The sequence below is a fragment of the Camelus ferus genome, chromosome 6 (assembly GCF_009834535.1).
Source record: "Camelus ferus isolate YT-003-E chromosome 6, BCGSAC_Cfer_1.0, whole genome shotgun sequence".
Lineage (NCBI taxonomy): Eukaryota > Metazoa > Chordata > Mammalia > Artiodactyla > Camelidae > Camelus > Camelus ferus.
In genome coordinates, this window is record NC_045701.1 from 63,154,635 (window position 1) to 63,167,531 (window position 12,897).

Consider the following 12,897-nt stretch of genomic DNA (forward strand, 5'->3'; position numbering starts at 1 on the left):
CTAGTAAGGAGTAAAGTTCTCAACTGAAATATGAGCTGAAGAATTTTTATGGCTCCTAGAAGGTATAGTTCAGGCTTTAAGTTCCAGAATTTTAGAACTTGAAGAGACCTTTACAATTTATTCCAATTCTTTCATTTAGAGAAGAATAACTAGAAGTCTAGGGATGTGATATATCGAAAATCATGTAGCACACTGATATTCAGAGTTGGGGCTAGAGTCTAAGCGTCATCATTTCTATTTCAGGATTCTTTCTTCAGTTCCAGAATGTGTTGTTGAAAGATTACCTGGATCCTGGGCTCTTCATATCCTACTTAAAGTGCAGCTCTGGCATTGTTACATATTTACACTGGCACTTAAATAAAGGCACTGAAATACAAGTGATTTACTCAACATTACAGAGATAATGTTAGGGCATAAGAACTCTGGCTTGTTGATTTTACCTCTGTATCTAATCCAATAAAGGAAAGCCTAGACAGAAGATTATAGCAAAAGGGCCAATCATTATGAACTATAGACTGGGAGCTAGAACTGGATCTGGTGCTGGAAACCGTAACAATGCCAGAAGATTTTGGGGCTGTAGTGATAGGGGCTGGGATGATGTTGAGGTGATGAAAGCTTCTCCTATGACTGAGTGGACTCTAAAATCTGTAGAATGGAAGACAGAGTAAAGGAAGTCATTAAAGCCACCATTTAACTCACTCATCCCTGGGGCCATATGTTCTGTTCTCATTCCCTGGAGCATTCCACTTTAGATAATGAAGTGAAATTCATCAGACATCTGCAAAACATTTTCATTTTGCAAAGTACTCTCACAAATGTGCTGTTTAATCCCTTGCAGTATCCTTATGAGATGGGTAGAAGAGATATTGGTGAGCAGACAATGTTAAATATGTATGTGTGTCAAAGCAGTATGCTAGAAACCACTAAAAGATATAAAGATGAATGGGTTTAGCCTCAGCCCTTGTGGTGTGCACGATCTTGTGGGGAGTGGGTTGGGAAAAAACATCAAGTATGATGTAAGGCAAGTTGAAAAAGATTTAGAAATTCAAGTTATTTCCCATGGGAATTTAAAAGGAGTGATGGTATTATAACTGATGGAAGTTTTGGTACTTTGCCTTCTGATTTAAGACTAGCTGGAAGGATAATAACTGTAAAAGGATATTGACTGTAATAGATAATGATATAATCTTCCTTTCTAATTTTTCAGAAATCTTATTTTAAGTGATTCTACAAAGCTTATCTGAACAAATTTATGAATTAAGGATGACAAGTCTCAAATTTCTGTTTTAGTGATTTTTAGCATATAAGGCTGGCATGACGAAGAGGAAGAAAAAAAAAAGGGAATTGACTTTACAATGTCAAACAGAACTTATACATTTACCTAGGCGAAAATATGAATGAAAATTTAAATGGCCCCTACTAACTGGTAAGAAAATAGATAAAATTAGAATGAAGTTGATTCAGTACTAATTTATGTTGACAATGTAGACACTTCAGAATTAGAGGGGGAGTAGTGAGCACTTCTCTTAGTTCCTAACTTACCTTCTTATTTTGCTTCAAAGTAATGTTACTTTTCAGGATCATTATAGGAAATATTTGCTTACCAATAAATATGAATTTAACAGTCTTACAGTAATGAATTCATTTTTGTTGAAATAATGGGCAAAACAGATTTTTAGTATTTTGTTTATTCTTCAAATTCATATTAGTTATCAGTTCAAAATACTTTCCATATTTTCTTAGTATCACCTACTTTAGTGATTTCTATTTGCCAATGTAGAAAGAATGCTAGAAGGAGCAACTTCCCTTGATATACCAGCTTCATTGCTGTATTAGTACTACAGGGAAAGGAGAAGGGAAGGGAGAGATACAACATAATTAGTAAGCTTTCCTTTGGGGCTTACTTTCTACTTCTGTGTATTTTCTCTCTTAATGTTGTTTCATAGCTAAAAGATGTTGAGGTCTTATCTTACTGCTTTTCAAATTTAAGCTAGCGGCAGCATGGCCAATACTAAATAGAGGTTGACAAATTTCTAGTAGTAAAACAATTCATAGTAAACAGCCTCCTGTAGGTTATCTCTGCTCCTACCCTTACCCACTTCAGTCTGGTGGTCACACCTATAGAATACTACCTCCTGGTTTAGAGCATCTTGGAGTTTAAAGCCCAACCTTTGGGGTCCTACAATGGTCTTATGATCATCGGTGTTATAAGACTCTAGTATTGCCTGAGTTACACTTAGATTTTTAATTTAAATGTGTTCAGAGCCTTTACTACCAGGGGGTAAATAGCTTTTTATTTAAACACATGGAACTTCTCTTTTTCTTAAAAATGACCAATTTTATCACTGACAGAATTTCTTTTTGTCATCTGTTAAACATGTATTTTCCTACAAATTTAGTTTTTTTCTTCATTTCACATGTGATGATTTTTTTTTATGTGTAGTGTCCTTTTTTAGAATAGGACTGTTGTTTTTTTTAAAGATAAGAATGAATTGGCCTTGTGCTGTTTTTTTTCTTTTCCCACTCAGAGTATGTTCAGTTTAGCTCACAGTCTTCTTCCTTCTAACAGTATGGATAAAAATGACTGACTGTGTTCAACAGCAGAGATTGAAAATAAAGCCTGTGATTCCTAACCTCCTTGTTTGTGCTTCTTCTTTTAAAAATCTTCTAAAGGATTTTTCTTTATACTTTCCTTTACCTGTCATGGTGAGAATGTAAGATGTTCATTTAGTTCTACTGTATTTCTCCTGAAGTCTTACTTGTTTTTCTTCTCTTCTTTTAGTATGTTCACCTTTGATTAGTCTATGGCAGATCTTTTTCAACCTGAATTCAAATGCCGCTGATGAGCAAGGATAGCATTTCCTCTTAAGTGAATAATTTCCTCCATGTATTTTATTTGAGCATATATGAAATCATATGCTTCATCCTTGGTTATGTATTCCCATGTACATTTCTTTTTTTTTCAAAAAAATCTTCCCTAAGATTAGCTTTTCCTTATATTGACTTTTTATTATTTCTGATTGCTGGATGCCATTTATTCTTTATACTCAACGGGTGTTGCCTATTTCACTTTCATGGTTACTGTTTTTTTTCTACCACATATTATGCATTTGTTATATGTTTCAGGATAACTTATTAACATACAAATGGTATTAACTGAATACATCACAGTTTTGAAAAATTTCATCTTTCAGTGCTATCACAAAGTTAGTTTAGCTCATAGTCCCTGTTTAAAATAATTAAAATAGTACTTCCAGCCAAGATGGACTAACAGGGATTGTTATCCTTCTACCTGAAACAACTAACTGGACAAAAGATATGAGACAGCAATTCTTAAGGCATTTGCCATCAGGCAACAAAAGACATTGATCTCTGAGAGACAGGAAACAAATCAGATGAGACCTATGATTGTTCTAGCTTGGGGAATGTTTCCTAGGCATGAGGTAGGGCAGTAGAATCCAGGAGGAGCCTAGAGATATCCCTGAATTGAGAAGGTGGTGCGAGGAGGCTGAGGAGCCAAGGCAGTTAGAGTTCACAGTGCAGAGTGTCAGAGAGGAGAGAGCTGCAAGAGAATTTTGCGGATCTGCAGAAGTCCCTTTCAAGAATTCACTTGAATACTGATCAGTACATACTTGTGAGGAAACTACTTGAGGTCAAGGAAGAACCACCTAAAAGGAACTGAGGGAGCAATATAATACCCAGAGCTCATATAATGTCAGGAATAGAGCCTGAATCCATCAGACAGAGTGGAAAATCTCATGATTCACCAAGTGTCAGGTAGAGCATCTCTAACATTCTAGTTTTCATTTCTAGATGTTCAATTTGTATCTTTTTTCTATGTTTTTACTTAAATTGCTCTCAGTCTTTTCTCTGTCTTCTAGAACATATGGAATACATTTATAATAACTTTTAATCCTAGTTTCCTAGTTCTATAAACTGGTTCTATAAACCTAGTTCATTTCTAGGCTGGTTTTCTTTGATATTTCTCCTCATTTAGCTCTATTTCCTTGCCTTTAAAAAAAAAACCTGCTTGGCAAATTAGTTAATGCTTGTCACACATGTAAAAGATGACAGTGTAAGTTTTACATTGTTGGGTACTGGGTATTTTTGTATTCCTATAAATATTCTTGAAGTTTTTTCTGGAATGTATTTAAGTTACTTGAAAAGTGTTTACTCCTTTAAGATACTGCTTTTAATCTTTGAATGGGACCATATAATGTAATTTTGCTCTAATACGGAGGCAAAACCTTTCTGAATACTTTACCTGATGCCCTGTGAATTATGAGGTTTTCCATTTAGTTGACTGTCTGGTTACAAATGCTAGGTTGAGGATGAGGTTGTTCTTGAATTATTCATTTTTTCAGCTCCCTAGCGGGTTCCCCCCTTCTCCCCTTGTGGAATTTCAGCCTAGGTATGTGCAAATTAGTATTAAGTCCAAAACTCAAGTGAAGATACCTGGAGCTTTTTTGTGCATTACTGCCTCCTGTCTGGTACATTATTCTAGTAATTCCTGCCACCTGTGCCTTCTGAACTCTTATCTTTGTCTTTTCAAGTTATTTGTCTTTTCAATACTGCTGTGTTTCGCCTGCAGTAGTGTCTACAACGTGACTCTCAGTGGAAAGTGATGCTCGTATGCCTATCTAGCTTGTTTCCTTCTCTCAGAGAATGCATATCTACACTAATTGTTGTCCAGTGTCTGGAAACTGTTGTGTCATGCATTTTGTTTAGTTTTGCAGTTGTTTACTGTCTGAGGATAAATCTGATATCAGTTTACTCCATAGTGGCTAGAAGCATAAATTCCATAATACTGAATTATTATGGGAAGTTGGTAAAGACTTTTGGGTGAAGTTTTAGGAAGGAATCACAGTGAACCTTGGATGATTTTATAGTTAATGGCCACTTAGGGATTTGTATATTTATGGGTCCTGGAAGTAGTTGACTTGGCAGTGGTTTATCCTTTTCAGCGAGGTCTATCAGATGAGATAATGTAAATAGTAAGGCATATAAAAATACGCTATTTTTGATTTAGAGAAATTTATTGAATTTTTTGTAGGCTTTTCTGGCTCAGAATAAATTTTTGATGCTTGGATTTTAAAATGAAAATAATTGGATTACTTTTGAGGAGTTGGGGTTTGTGATGATACTTCTGTATTATTTCTAATCATCAAAAATTGGTTTCAGTAGGCCTTGATGTCATTGGAGAAAGACTACTTACAGTTAATGTCAATCTGAGAATCATCTCTTGTTGTAACAACAGTAAATTAACTGGCAGGATGACACATTTCCATAGAGTGTATTGGGTCTTTATGTTATTCTTGGGTGTTTTTTTTTCTGTTTGGTGAGTTGCACATATGTACATAACTCAGTGAACATATGATGTATGAATCTTCATTACCATTTCACTTGACGATCAGATATAATGATTACTTTCTTTGGGTCTGTGTGTGGTACTAGATGATGGAGAAGTAGTGACAAAAGCAATAGGACATAATGTTGCTAATCAGAAGACTACAGGAGATGACATATATATAAGGCAGCAAAATATTTTAGCAAAAATGAATGGAGTACAGAATGATAATATCAGTTCTTTGGGAGGAGTGGAGGGGTTGCATTTTGAGAAAGTTGATGGATGTGCATTGATTGACAAAGAGGATAAGGGAGAAAAAGTCCCTCTTCTAAAAAGAAGGAATGGTATATTGCAGGGTGACAGCTGAGAATGACAGAATTATTCCGTGGAAAGCAAGCAAATTAAATTGGCTTGAATGGAAGTTTGTGTAAATATAGTCAGAAGTTAGGTTGTACAGCTTATTAAGGTGTGGGGACGTAGATTTTGAGCATGGGTCTGAAAAGAGAGTTTCTGATTGCCCTATATGTTAAGAAGTAGACACAAAGAATTTTGTGTTCACAAAGCAAAATTTTATAGGTTCTGACTTATTTTAAGATAAACTATGAAGCAAATTAAGACACTGAATGTTAGTGTGTTTGAATACGATTTGCAAAATGAAAACCTGTTCCTTGTTAGGATTTAAAGCTTATAGAATAAGTGAATATATAAAAGTTTTACATGTATGACTGGCTACATGAGGGGGAAAAAAGGAGATTTAAAAAAAGTATAATGATGGTAAGTGAAATTTGGGTAGGGCTAAAGTTCATGTGTTTTTGTTTTGTTCCAGGTTGCTGCTTTTGCTCAGAGAACACCCATGACCCTGACAGTGTTTCCAGTCAAGATAAAGGGCTCTATTGCCTTTATTGGTTAACTGAACAAATTCAGGTTAGTACATTTTGTGGGCAGTACTTCTCTGTTCCAATTATGTGTTAATATTTTGAGAAATGGTTAATTTTGTATGTGAAGCTACATATGTATGTAACAGTGAAATAGAAAGGCCAAGTCAGTCTAAGCTCTATTGAACTATATACTTCTTATGCTACCTACTATATACAATCTGCAGTGCATAAAGTGGAAAATGTTTTACTTCCTATTTAATAGTTTTTTACTTTAAGGGGCTAGATAAAACAAGTTGTCACTGAATATGACGCATTATACTTTCGGCATCGTTGTGCGGCATATTTGGTGCTGAAAATAAACAACTAATTTAGTTTTTTTTGAATTTTTTAGTAGCTTACTTTTAAAGGTTTCATTCTTGTTCATATTTCAGTCGTATTCAAATTTTATTCATTTTTTTTTGTTAAGTCTATGAATTTTGACGAATGTATATTCATTACCTAATCTTCTGAATTCACTCATGCTGCCTTTTTGTGGTCAACCTCTCTCCACCTCAATCCCTGGCAACCACAGATCTGTGTTTTGTCCTTTTAGTTTACTTTTTCCAATATTTAATTTAAGTGGAATCATTTAGTATGTAGCTTTTAAATTGTGACTTCTTTCACTTAGCATAATGCATTTCGGTTCATCCAGGTTATGTGTACCTGTAGTTCATTCTTTTTTATTGCTGAGTAGTGTTCTGTTGTATGGCTATACCACTGTTTTCCACAGGAGCTTTTTACCAGTAGTGCAGAAGGGTTCTAATTTCTCCACATCCTTCCCAACACTTGATATTTTCTTTCTTTCTTTCATCTTTCATCTTTCTTTCTTTCTTTCTTCCTTCCTTCCTTCCTTCCTTCCTTCCTTCCTTCCTTCCTTCCTTCCTTCCTTTCTTTCTTTCTTTCTTTCTTTCTTTCTTTCTTTCTTTCTTTCTTTCTTTCTTTCTTTCTTTCCTTCTTTCTTTCTTTCTTTCTTTTCTTTTCTTTTCTTTTCTTTTCTTTTCTTTTCTTTTCTTTCTTTTTCTTTCATAACCATCTTAATGGGTGTGAAGTGGTATTACATTCTAGTTTTCATTTACATTACCCTAGTGATTGGTAATGTTGAGCATCTTTTCATGTGCTTACTGGTCATTTATCTATCTTTGGAGAAATGTCTTTTTAAGTCCTTTTTCTAGTTTTGGGTCATGCTGCTTTTTTCTTGTTGTTGTTTTGAAATTCTTACATATTCTACATAGTAATTCCTTGTTAGAATATGTGACTTGCAAGAATTTTCTCCTATATTGTCAGTTGCCTTTTTACTCTTTGGATAGTATCTTATGATGCACAAAATTTTTAAAATTTTCATTAAGTCAAATTTGTCTGTATTTTACTTTTTTAAACCTGTGCGTTTTGTATCCTCTATTCAAGAAATCATTGTTAAATTCATTGTCATGACACTTCTGTCCTATGTTTCTTCCAAGAGGTTTATTATTTTCAGTCTTATTTGGTCCATTTTGAATTAATTTTTGTATATGGTATTAGGTAAGGGTTCAACTTCATTCTTTGGCATTCTTTGGCATGTGGACATCCAGTTTTCTCAGCACCATTTGTTCAAAAGATTGTTCTTTATTTCCCACTGAATGATCTTGGTACCCTATCAAAAATCATTTGACCATGTATGTGAGAGTTTATTTCTAGGCTCTTTATTCTGTTTGTCTGTATGTCTGTCTTTATGCCAACACCACACTGTTTTGATAACTATAGCTTTGTAGTAAAATTTTGAAATTAGGAAATATGAATCCTCCAGTTTTTATGTTCAAACTGTTTTGGCTATTTGGGGGTCCCTTGAGATTCCATGTGAATTTTAGGATAGGTTTTTCTCTATTTGTGCACAAGCCATTAGGATTTTTATAAGCCTTGCATTGAATCTGTAGATTGCTTTGTGTAATATTGACATTTTAACAATATTAAATCTTTCAATATATGCACATGGGATTTGTTTCCATTTACTTACCTCTTTTTTAATTTCTTTCAGCAGTGTTTTGTAATTTTCATTTTACAAGTCTTTAACTTCCTTGGTTATTTCCTAAGTATTTTATTCTTTTTGATGCTATTATAAATGAAATTGTTTTTGTAATTTCTCATTGTGTATAGAAGTGCAGCTGATTTTTGTCTTTGACTTTGTGTCCTACTTTGCTAAATTCATTTATTAGTTCTATATGGAGAGATTAAGAGACTCAAAGTGGTTTTAAGTTATACAAGAAGTACACTTCTTTGCTCTCATCTTTTTCTTCATGGAACATTTTCTACTCATTGTATAATACTAACTTCATTCTGCTTTCCTAAAATATCTTTACCCCTTTAGGAGAAAGGAGACACCTATTGGAGACAATTCTCTGTGAGTCTCTTGTTCTTCAGTATGTTTTCCTAGCAGAGGCATTGACAGCTTTTGCTGAGGGCTATCTTTTCGAGGAAATTTGTATGGCAAACAGCTTGAAAAGGTAGAAATAGTGTTTCCATAAAGACAGAGGGTAGATTTCCTTGCTGTCCAGGATAAGCAAGATAATCCCTTTAGGGAAAAGGTGGGGTACATTGGCTTGCAACGCCTTTAAAATATTGGAGTTTTATAAGCTTCTGCTTTCTCCTCCAGTAATGCAACCCACTGTGTGTGCATGTGTCACCTGGCTCTCTTTGTATTGCCCTTTAGGAATTGGAGCTTAGGGAACCAGTGCAACAGATGATACACTGGCTGCTACTATTGTTTTGAGCAGTAAATTTTTCTTTGTCTCTGACATAGGAGTGTTGTATCTTCTGCCAGGATTATCTGATGCTGACTTACCAAATATCACTAACACAACCTATTGATGAAATAAAGCTAAGTTTATTGCTTATTGTGGTAAAGGAGAACACCTCCTTGACAGAACTTTGGTAGTGTCTTAGAAGGGTAAAATCAAGGTCAAACTTTTAGAATTTAATGTTCGATTTAATTTGAATCTTGCAGTGGTGGTGATGGGATTTGATTAGGATTGAATAAGTATCATGATACAACAATTTAGAATTGGTCAAAATAGCAATGCAAGGATTTTAAAAACCTTTGATGCTTTCTATTGAAGAGTTGACGAATCTTTTCTGAAGCTTTTGTAATGAACAATCAAGTTATATCCCTGCCATAATCTCCTGGAATAGTAGAGTTAAGCTAATGAAGACATTGGACTAGTTAAGTAATGTTAATGTACACAGAAAGATATATTTGTTTGTAGGTATATCAGTTACCTAGGGATGCTATAACAAATTACCACACAGTTATTGGCTTAAAACAATAGTTTCTAGGGGAAGAATTCTTTCCTCTCTTTTAGTTTCTGGTAGTTTCAAGCAATCCTTTGTGTTTCATGGTTTGTGGCAGCATAACTTTAATCTCCACCTCCATCTTCACATGATGATCTTCCCTCTGTGTCTATGTCCAGATTTCCCTCTTTTTATAAGGATACCAGTCATTGAATTAGGGCTCACTCTAGTCCATTATGACCTCATATTACCTTGATTACATATGCAAAGACCCTGTTTCCAAATAAGATCACATTCACATGTTCCAATAGTTATGAATTTGGGGGGGGGCACTACTTGATACAGTACATGGAGTATATAATTTTGATCCTCAGTGTCCAACCTGTGTGTGATTACATTCTTTTGGTTCTCCATATCCATGAAGCTTCACAGATTGATTGCTTAGGTTGCATGTAGAATAAAATCTCAGGCCTGTCAGAGTTCTTGACAATAGCATGATGTAGTGCAAAGAATACCAGTTTGGAAATCAAGGTGCCTTGGTTCTAGTTTCTGTCCCGCTGTTAACTAGCTTGAGAAAGTTACTGTCTTCTCCAGCTATTAGTTTCTCAATGGGTAAAATGGGACGTCTGAAAGAAGAGAAGAGGAATTGGACTAAATGATCTCTAAAGACCTTTCTAGCTCTCAGATTCTACAGTTCTGTAATTGTTGAGTGTCTGCTATGTACCATACTGATACTAGTTTTGATTTGGAATGACAAAATTAAAAAAAAAAAAGAAATACAGATTGTATTTAGTGCTGATCTGATAGATTCTGACTTGTAAATGTAGCCTTATTTATGTTTCATTTACTAGGATGAAGATCATTAATGAAGATACTAGGTAAACAGGGAGTTAGCCCATCTCTCTGACTTACTGTATTTTACTTTTCAATTTGAATATTGTATTTAGAAGGGAGACATTCTTCAGGTAGGTTAATTTATTTAAAGTTAGAAAAATGTGTTACTGCTGCACTCTCTCAGCAGAATTCATAAAATGAGATAACCTTTTTCTGAAGTGAGCATGATGTAGCTCTCCCTTCATTGCTCACATTTCTTTATCATAAAATGGTCACAGAATCTTACTAGAGAATGGTAATAATGCTGTGAGGTGGAACATGGTGCTAGAGTTCTAGGTGTAAGTGATTCTTTTGAATTTTTCTTACATTTTGAATAGGTCACTACAGTATTATATTTGAATTCTTTCTTTGAGTGATGTTGAAAATACATAATAACTACTTCATAGACATATTGTGGCCACTCTAAAGGAAATTCTTTGGTAATACTAAAACCACCTGTGGTTGTCTGTGTGTGTCTGTTCTTTTTAAGCTACAGATTAACAATCTCTGTATATTGGTGGTAAGCATAAATAAAAGTTGAACTAACATCTATGGATTTATATGTAAGTGACTGAAGTGGAAGAAAGCAGGGATTTTTTTTTTTTTTCAATTCACTCTATACAGTAGCATTTCAAACCCATCTTCTATGAGGTGATGGGGATTTCTAACACTTGAGCTTAAGACTCTTAACAGCATTCAGCTCTTGAATTACAGACAAATTTTACTAGCTTCGGTTTTTTCATAGTAGATATTTGGGCAGTTCAGAGACTATCACCCGATGTTGTAAAAATGGTGATTAAAAAAAATTTAGAAGGAATATTAATATATAAAATTTGTGATAACACTGTAGCAATACCTGAAATAAAATATATTAAAATGGATAGAATATGGAAATTAATTTGAATAGATACTACAATTTTAATAATAAAAGGGACCTATCTTCTAGGTCATATTTTCTATTTATATTTCCATACTTAAATGAAAAGAGTAGGAGAATGTTACTACTTTTTTAATGTGCTATCCACTCAGTAAGAATAACTTGACCTTTAAAAGTCAAGATTTTTGTTTTGATGATTCCTAGGAAGGGTTTTTTTCTCGGGGTCGGGGGGAGGTGGTGAGCATGGTGGCTTATCATCCACGTTCTAATTAAACTTTGTTTCCTTACAGTTTTCCCTCCTCATTTTAGACTTTGAAGTTGGTCTACTGATATTACCAAGAAGATAAAGTTCCTCCAACCTGTTAGGCATATTTTTTTTGGTTTCAAAGAATTACGAATTGGCAAAGATTAAAAAGTTGGAGTATGGATATATTCAATTTCTTTTATGATTCAGAGTCTTCACTTTTTATGTAGTGTAGTTTTGTTGTTGGTGTTTTGCTTTTAATTTATAGATGCTTGAGAACCTAGAGGAATCCCTTCTCCTTCTCCCCAGCTACTCTTGCATTTCCATAGGAAAAAAAAGAAAGAGATACTGGTCTGTATTTTTCCTTTCTTGTAATACTGTTGTCTAGGTTTAGTATTAGTTTAATGGTGGCCTCATACAATGAGTTAGGAAGTGCTCCCTCTGCCTCTGTTTTCTGAGACAGATCACAGAGAATTGGTATCATTTCTCCTTGAGTGTTTGGTAGAATTCACTAGTGAAACTATATCTGGGTGTGGAGCTCTCTGTTTTGGAAGATTATTAATTATTTATTCAATTTCTTTGCTCAATATAGGCCTACCAGTTGATCTGTTTCTCTTTGTGTGTGTAGAGTGTGTCTTTCAAGGAATTGGTCAATTTTTTCTAATTTATCAAACTTTTGGGCATAGAATTATTCTTAATATTCCATTATTATCCTTTTAATGTCTGTAAGATTGCTAGTGATGGCCCCTCTTTCATTTCTGATATCAGTAATTTGTTTCTTCTCTCCTTTTTTTCCTTAGAAAGCTTGGCTAACGGTTTATTTGTTTTATTGATTCTTTCAAAGAACCAGATTTTAGTTTTGTTGACTTACTCAATTGTTTACTTGCTTTCAATTTCACTGATTTCTGCTATGATTTTTATTATTTTTTTTCTGTTGCTTATTTTGGATTTATTTTGTCTTTTTTTTTTCTTGTTTCTTTCCTAAGGCAGAAACTTGGGTGATAAATGTTAGCTTTCTTCTATTTAAATATATGCATCCAATGTTATATGAATTTCTCTCTGAGAGAGAAAATGTAGTACTGCATTTGTTGCATCCCACAAATTTTGATTTTTTTTTCATTTTTATTTAGTTAAAAAAATTAAAATTCTCGACTTTTTCTTTGACTCATGTATTACTTTTGTATGTTGTTGATTTCCAAATATTTGGGGATTTTCTGGATATCTTCTGTTATTAATTTGTAGTTTAATTTTATTGTGGTCTGAGAGCATAAATTATGATGTCTATTCTTTTAAATTTGTTAAGGTGTGTTTTCCAGCCCAGAATGTAGTCTGTCTTGGTTAATGTTCCCTTTGAGCTTGAGAAGAATGTGTATTATGC

General features: G+C 34.0%; 1 protein-coding gene across 3 annotated transcripts in view; it reads left to right on the top strand.

Moving 5' to 3' along the window:
* FUT8 (fucosyltransferase 8) overlaps window positions 1–12,897 on the top strand; it is a 255,665-nt gene that overhangs the window by 45,895 nt on the left and 196,873 nt on the right. For all 3 annotated transcript variants that reach the window (XM_032482205.1, XM_032482204.1, XM_032482206.1), the window contains exon 2: window positions 6,174–6,271. The gene's annotated coding sequence lies outside the window, so the exon portion shown is untranslated. The remainder of the gene's footprint in view (window positions 1–6,173; window positions 6,272–12,897) is intronic.